At 38.6% G+C, this 8,252-nt stretch overlaps 1 protein-coding gene across 2 annotated transcripts in view; it reads right to left on the reverse strand.

The window, feature by feature from the left end:
- Window positions 1-6,509, reverse strand: part of meox2a (mesenchyme homeobox 2a) — a 28,404-nt gene extending 21,895 nt beyond the window's left edge. Inside the window, exons 1-3 of one of the 2 annotated variants that reach the window (XM_088084672.1) lie at window positions 5,952-6,509; window positions 2,882-2,933; window positions 999-1,076 (exon numbers count right to left, since the gene is read on the reverse strand). The gene's annotated coding sequence lies outside the window, so the exon portion shown is untranslated. Of the gene's footprint in view, window positions 1-998; window positions 1,077-2,881; window positions 2,934-4,160; window positions 4,700-5,951 lie in introns of those variants that run through there. The other variant, XM_088084673.1, reaches the window with a different exon arrangement.
- Window positions 6,510-8,252: the final 1,743 nt, after the last annotated feature.

Consider the following 8,252-nt stretch of genomic DNA (forward strand, 5'->3'; position numbering starts at 1 on the left):
AAGTTTCTGTGTTTGATGTTGAAAGTCTCAATTTTGATTTGAACGCGTGGAACTGCTAGCTCACCTAGCACCACTGAGCTAGCTGACATTACAGCTCAGCCGAGGAGGACGCCACTAATGTTCACATCTCCTGCTATTACAAGCACGAGCCTCTCGTCCATGAGAAGATGCACGCTCCCTCTGCACGGTGATACGATTGGCATGTTTAGTTCAGCATGAAACTATCGTGATTCTGAGATTTTCTTGCTTTGAAATACAAGCAATCCTGTTCCATCATTTTGTGGAGAAGGAAGACATCAAACCAAAACAATCTAGACATATAGACTGACAAATAGCACCACAGGCAAGAGGAAAAATATGTAATTTTTAATTTTGGGGTGAACTGTTTCCTTTAATATATCTGGCAACTTGCAAAAATGTATATATTGAACCTGTCAGAAAAATGTTACTTGACAGCATGTTTCATTTTCATTTTCTGGCCAAAACATCTAAACTCGCACTACAATATCCGCTCTCACTCACTACAGCATTATTAAACTTTTTCATGGTTACATTTAGGCACTGGCAGCACTTAATTGTGGTTAACACCAAAAAGGTCTGCAGAGAATTGGGACAAAAAAGTGTTTATATAACCAAAAACACAACCTTTTCCTCACCAAAGTGCCTCAACCTAACCGCTGGACTCAGGATACGAACCCTCGACTCTGGTGTCAGAGTTCTCACACAGAAATGTGGCGCTTCATTCACTCACAGAAAAAGTTGCCTTTTGAACATAATCCTGCCAGCAATTATGTGACTTATCACCACAAAATTGGGAAAACATTTAAGTAGCATATAAACATAATTTCTTGGAGACCGGACTGTGATCTATAATGTCTGTGCTTTGATTCAGTCCTTATGAGAGAAGATCTGAATATTTTGCTGCTATTTTGTACAGTAGGAGTTTCATTTACAGCTCTGCATTCCCACAGTTCACCTCTACAGGTGTTTTCACTTACCTGATTCCTTTAAAGACTCTGTGGGCGGGACTTTGCTTGACTGACACCTCCCTCACTCTCCTGTCAGCTTTGTTGCACCTGTTGGAGACAAATCACACTTTTATCTTTCTAATTAGCTCACAGACCTCTCATGATTTCAGCTTGACCAGATGTCAGAGCAACTGAAAACACCTGTGTGGGTGTGCAGAGAATTTCATTTCACATTATCAAATATCAGCGAGACAGTGTAACCTTTTTATGACTTTGTGGATGTTTGTCTGTGATCACAGCTCATATTAGTAGTGGTTTGATTGTATTTATATGTATAATTCAAATAATAATTGTTGTTTTTCATACTCATGTTTTGTTTTTGATTCAACCTTTACACTCTTATAAAAGCACCTGGGTTTCGTTCCTCCTCTGCACAGTTTTTGTTATGTATTTTCTGTGCATATAAAGTACAATCAACACAACTACTCCTAATAACACTCATTAAAATTAAAGTAATGGTGCAATTTTAGAAACAAAGCTAAAGTTTCTTTGCAGAATATCGGATAAAAGCAATGCAAAACCCCCCCCCCAAAAAATGCTAACATCGACAGAAAACTAAAAGTATTAAAAAAGTAAATATACTGAATCGAAATAACAGATTAAAAGGATTAAGTATTATTATTACAATATCTCTGGTACCTTAATCCTCAGTATTTAGCCTCTTTGCAGGATTTCAATTTCAAAGTCAGCTACTGTGAAGTCCGATAAGAATATTTAACTACATTTTTTTCAAACAAAGCAAACATGACTCCACAAACTTTCTAACTTTTCCTCCAAAACAGAAATTACAGCATGTTTAATGAGGCGAGGCTGCAGCTGATTATTGCTATTATCATAACTTAAGTGGAGGAAATTGTGGACAACCAACATTTTGGAGCTATTGGTTCGTTGCTGGTGAACATTGCTGTTTCCTTGGTGTGGGTACAGCTTGTGTATTTTGTTTCTTTTCTTGTGTTTTATTTTGTTGTTTTCCGGATCATTTTGTTGATTTGTCTGATCGTGGTGTGTTTGTTCTCTGTGATGGGTAGTTAGAGGCACTTTGTGATGAACAACAATGGAAATAAAATGAGTCATCCTGCTCAAAAGACCTTTTGTCATCACAAACGTAAACTCAGAGGGGGGAAATTTTTGTAAAAAGTTTGATCAGTGACTCGGGTATGAAAATGTTTACACATGTTTCCAAACCTGTCACTACATCACTTGTGTTTATTGTGAAACCAGTTGTATAACATGATCTTATAGTGTGCTCTGAAATAGCAGCAGACTCAGACTCATTTTCTTTTCTGCTGAAACTTTCCACACTGTGACCCGAGCACCTAAAGGTGCTGCTGTCACCCTCTCTGAGGTCACAGGAGCTGCAGTGTGCAGCAAGAGAACAGTGACCTCTACTGGTAGGCCATGAAAGGGGTGTGTGATTGCATGCGTGTGTTTGTGTGTGTGTGTGTGTGTGTGTGTGTGTGTGTGTGTGCGTGCGTGCGTGCGTGTGTGTGTGCGTGCGTGCATGGGAGTGCATAGACAAGCCTATATACTCTTTTCTACATAAACAGATCTGTACAGCCTGAGTCCAACTAATGCAGTGTAAACTTATGTTTAACATGATCAACCTGAGACGATTATTATTCAAAATTCAAAGATGCAGATGCAAAGATAATCTTTTTTAAGTTAAGGAGTTATAAAATTGTCTGATATTGTGCAAGATGTAAGAGAAGATTACTATCATGTATAGCTGTGGACTTGTTTAGGCATTTACAGCACTGAAGTAGCTACTATGTCAGAATCTGGCTTTGAGACTTTAATTATTTTAATTTATCTTGAAACTACCGTGCATAATCTGTGGTTTGCATTGCACTTACATTTTTTTCCTCCTGACAGGATATTCTGGTCACAACTGAGTGAAATTCTTTTCTGAAAAGAGAAGATAAAACATGGATATTAGTCAGTGAAAACAACAGATACACTAGTTTCCAAGTGAGTAGTATACAATCAGTAATTTGGAAACATTTCATTATTAAGCATTAGTGGAAGATATATCATTTTGTATCGCTTACTTGAAGCTTTGGGCATATTGTAATTTAAGTAGTCTGAGGGAAAACTAGACTTCTACATGCCCTCTTGGCTCAGTTCTCAAACTTTAGAAAGTCTAGTCTGTGACTCAAGATTTTGGCCGATCGCAGGTCATTTCAGACATTCCTATTGGCTGTTCTACAAACGCAGATGTGTGAGCATGGCCCTTCAGTGAAAACTCAATTCAATGGTGAAGAATTCTGCAGAGAAAGTTGCTATTCAATGTAGTTGCGATGCACATATCCCCGGGTATTTTATAAATTCACTATTTATCTGTAAAGCAACTCTGGCTGCACCTATATGTACTTATATTCCACCGCTGAGATTTAGATGAGTGTAAATCTAAAAGTAGAGTTAGTGCTCTTGTGTATTGGTTACTAAAGTTGTGAAGGTCCAAAAGCAGTTACAGAGGGCTGTGAGGAGCTACAAAAAGTTATTTTTATTGTTTGTTTTTACTTGTTTTACTTGCTGCTCTGATTGAGCAGAAATTCTTCTCTCCCCTCAGTTTACATCCCAGATTGTTTTCTACTGACGGCATGTTTGAAATCCAGAACTGTTTGCTTGACATTTATCTGCCTGCAAATAAATAGCGTGTCTCCCCAGCAGCTCTTGAGTCAAGGGTTATTGCTGCTCGGTGTCAGTCATATTTAGCTCTTGCCCAATAGGAATCCAGTGACCTCTGCATATTTTGCACTCGGAGGGGTCAACGGCTGCGCCTCGGGGGAACCATTCTGCTCTCTGTCTCCTCTCACGCTGGGAAGTGGAGTTCCCAAGCATTTCCCCCGACTGTGATCCAGAACAATCCCATGTCGTCGCCCAATCAGGGGACTGGACATGGTGACGCATGGCTGGGACAATAGGAGGATACAGAGGCATGCTGTATGGGTGCAAATACCCCCCTTTGTCATGACGACAGGCTGTTATACAGTGTAGTGTCGATATCCTGAGTTTAATGTAGTGACACCTTCAGCCAGATGTTATAAATGACGATGGAGCTCTAACCCCGATAATATAGAAAATGTGTTGCCTGTGGATCAGATCCACCAACGAGTCACGCTATAAACTGACCACAGCCCGGCGTCTCTGTTGCCTGCGTGTCGTGACATCTGTTGAAATCATAGCCCCGTTTTCAGCAGGACCCTGTCCCGCCCTGTTTGCAGTTGCCGTGGCGACGGGTCAGTGTGCAGGAGGCAGAGCAGGGTTTGGTCCAAGCTCGCTGGGACTGAAGAGGAGGCGGCGGTTTGGAACGGGATGGACCGCATTCAGTTCCAGGGCTTTCCAGAACCTCCCTGGGGCTTCATTAAAACAAAAGGAGGAGGAGGAGAAGGAGGAGGTGGGACTTCCTGTTGGAGCGTTGCAGACCAACCATGACCCCATAGGAACTGCAACTTTTAATGTGGACAGAAGATCTACAGTCACACTACAGTAATATCATGGGTTTCTATTACAGACGTCTTCCATCATGCAGCAGCGCTGTCTCGTCTATTCTGAGCAACTCAAACCTGCTGTCAGACGGTTGCCAGGTTATCCTCTGCCGAAGAAACCCGAGACCACTACCAGCCTCTACTGGTGTCCAACAGGAACTGCAACAACACCACTTTCACTTATACTGTCATTAGTCAGGTGCCATAGAAGCCAAAATCATTAAGTACATGGCTACAGTACATGGTGCCACCTGCTGCCCAGAAACCATTTCCACGCACTCACACAAATGGGCTGCAAAAACTCATGAAAATTAGCAAACATACCAGAACAATAGGGAAAATTGTTAAATACATTTTAAAAGTATAGATTTCCCCTAAGAGAGGAGCGGTGTTTGTCGTTTTTGTTTTCCTCATGGGGGAAGCACCAGAGCACAAAACTGGCAAATTATCGACTTCTAAAGATAGCACACAGCTTATTTACACATCCAGCAGACGCTCAGCAACATTATCATTCATTTGATTTTGCATCTCTGCCCATCTGATGGCTGCAGGCCAATATTCACATTTCTTTTAGCTCTTAATTTGTTCTCCACCAACTCCGAAGGAAAATCTCTGTCTCATTAGCTGCTAAATGCTTCACTATGTTCGTCAGGTAGTCACTAATGTTGTCTGTCTGCTGTTTTCTGTGCAGGTATTGTAGTTAATTTATCAGAGTTTATCAACTTTTAGCTGAAAGCTGTTGCTGGAAATGACATGGATGAGAGCCAAAATCCAAAACAATGAGCTGAAAGGTGCTGCAATGCTCTGTAGAACTGAGAGGAGCTATGAGTTCTCTTACTGTATGTTTGATTGTTAGTGTAGTTAGTTAAAGTAATGCAATTGAACATTTCTGTTGCTTGCTGACAGCTAAATACACCGGGGGCATCAATATTTTGATGTCACAGTCATTCCTGTTGTTTGCATTTTTCTTTTTGTTTGGTTGTTTGTTTATTGCTTGTTCTTTGGGGGGGGGGTTGGTTGTTTTATTGGTAATTTTGGTAATTTTCTTGTACTTTTTACTGATTTTTTGCTAATTTCTGGGTCATTTCTTCTTAAATTATTCATTGCCTTCTTCCCATGTCTCTGGAAGAAATCATGACAATTTGCCTCGATTGCAGAGGGTCCAATAATAATAATAATAATAATAATAATAGACACAATTAAGTTTACAAAAATAAAGAAATTCATCAATTGCTTGAAAAATATGTAGGCTAAATATGAATTGGCCTTAACCAAAATTCTGTAACACGAAGTCTCATATTCCCCTGGCAAAATTCCTTATTTCTCACCCTTTTTACGAATCGCCTATTTTTCAGCAGACTATAATCTTTACTTAACTAGACTCTCAATTCCACTTTGGTACCACACACACATAAACAAAGAAAGTTTAACTCACAGTTTGGTGTCAGTCTCTGTCCGAAAGGTAAAACCAGACAGCAGCGAGTCCCCGTCCGGAAGCAAACAAGCAAACAAACAGTCCTCTCCAGTCAGCAATGGCGTCCCCTCTTTCAGCGACTCGTTAGCGAGACGTTAGCTTTAACTTAGCACAGGTTCACAACTTTAGACTTCACTGAAACAAATGCAACAAATGTGCGTTATTGTAGCTGTACAGCTGTAGTTTTCATTTGTTCACTCGAACTCTCACAGAATATCTCGTGTTTCTCAATATTTCTCCTGCTGCGAGTTTCTCTTCTCATCCCGACCTGCATCAACTTCCCCTTTCTCTGCATCTCCTATGCGTCATCTTTGCGTCTCCTCTGCGCAGTGTTTCAGCCCCGCCCCCTCATGTTCTTTTTCTTTACAACCAATTACCTGATTAAAAAAATCTTGAAATGAGGTCACAATCGTTTTTTTGTTTGTTTGTTTTTGTTTTTGTTTGTCTATTGGGATGTAAGTAATTGGTGTATTTTCAAATGCTTCATGCTTCATGTTCCTAAAATTTGCACAACCTAGGCTAAAAGGTCTAGTAAGTCACAAAACCACAACAATTGATGAAAGTATTAAAATTTTGTCACTAAAAATTAATGCAAAAAAAAAAAAGTTTTCTTGTCAGATTTTACAATTTTTGGTATTGGTCCAGAAGTTTTAAAAATGTAGAAATACAAACAAAACATTTCTGAACACTCCATAAGTTGTTTTTTTTTAAAAAAAATCTTTTTACATTATTTAGTTTTTGAGATGTCCCAATGTGCTGTGATTGATTCAACTTTTATTCCTCTGACACCACATTGGGTTTTTGCACCACAGGTAATGTGGCACAATGACGTCATAATGAACTGACAACTTAATGAAACAGATGATTGAAACTTGAAAAGAAATATATATTCAAGCTATTATGATTCCTATTCTAGATCAGTTTATATATAATCATGCAAACAATGACCTCAAAACAGCTTATTTTGATGATTTATTTACCTTTTGGCGTCCCAATTTATTGAAAGGTAACCATCATAGTTAACCATTTTTCTTTTCTTTTTTGTTTTTATTAAACTCCATGACTTTTGGTTAATTTAGCTTTAATGAAGTATTTTCATCCACATTATTATGAAATAACTGTTTTGATCCTTTACTTTCTACACCAGGGCTATACGGTTGCAACACTGATTGCTTATTTGTAGCGCTATTAAGCATGACAGTTGGATAATGAGGAGCTTGTGGGGGGATTGGAAAGCATCTTGATGCTGCTCTGTTCCAAAACAGAGAATCAGCCAGAAAGTGAGAGCCAGAAATATCAACACTGAAAACTAATCCATGAGTCACTGCTGATGATAAACAATCGTATCAGCTCACTTCTTCTGCCGCTATTTTGTTACAGAAAATTTTACTTAAACTGCTACACAAAGGCTGAATTCAGGAGCAACCACTTGAAATAAATCTGTATTAAGATACAAAAGAAGAGAAGAACACCTGGATCTGACAGTTGCATCAGTGCAGTTCATCATCCAACAGGAAACAATAGAGATGTTGTCAGTCTGAAGCAACAGACTCACTCAGGAACCAACGGGACGACTGCCATTTGGACCAGACATAGTTTTTCCATAAAATTGATTTACATGTTCATTTTTAGGTGTTTAAGATGATACTCGGGATAATAATCCTGTGACCAGAGAATAAAGAATTGTCAGGAAAAGAAATCAGATATAAAAATGCTTAATGATGTCCAAAGATCATTGTCGGAAGTTGGATTTATATTGAATTACACCACATATGGAATCATTCTCTGATGTCCAAATTTAACTCTTTACTTATCATATGCAAGTGAGGAAACTGTTAGAATACAGCATTGTTGAACAAAAGCTCATATTATTGTGATATTGGCTTTGTTATCAATGTTCTGTGAGCTGAATAAATAAACTCTAAATAAATAAACTCTAGTTTAAGTTTCATTTTGTTGTTTTTACTTCCACTGTACTAAGTGCACAAACAACAGCTGCAGGTGTTTATTTTTTTTATTTTTCATCAGTTGAAGAACTCTCTTGGCAATTTGTCCAAAACTCCACTATTATACAAACACTAAATATTAAATAATGAAACTACAGTGAAGAGATATGCACTGCATGTTAATGCATGATACATGGCCTCAGATGTAAGTGTCTTTTTAGAACAGATTTTTTATGACTCATTGGTGATAAACTGTCATAGAAAAACACAATGTAATACATCAATATTAATTAAACTAGATGACCCTGAGAACACA

Source organism: Plectropomus leopardus, chromosome 11, assembly GCF_026936395.1.
Source record: "Plectropomus leopardus strain MGB_pleo_1.0 chromosome 11, ASM2693639v1, whole genome shotgun sequence".
In the NCBI taxonomy this organism is placed as follows: Eukaryota; Metazoa; Chordata; class Actinopteri; order Perciformes; family Serranidae; genus Plectropomus; species Plectropomus leopardus.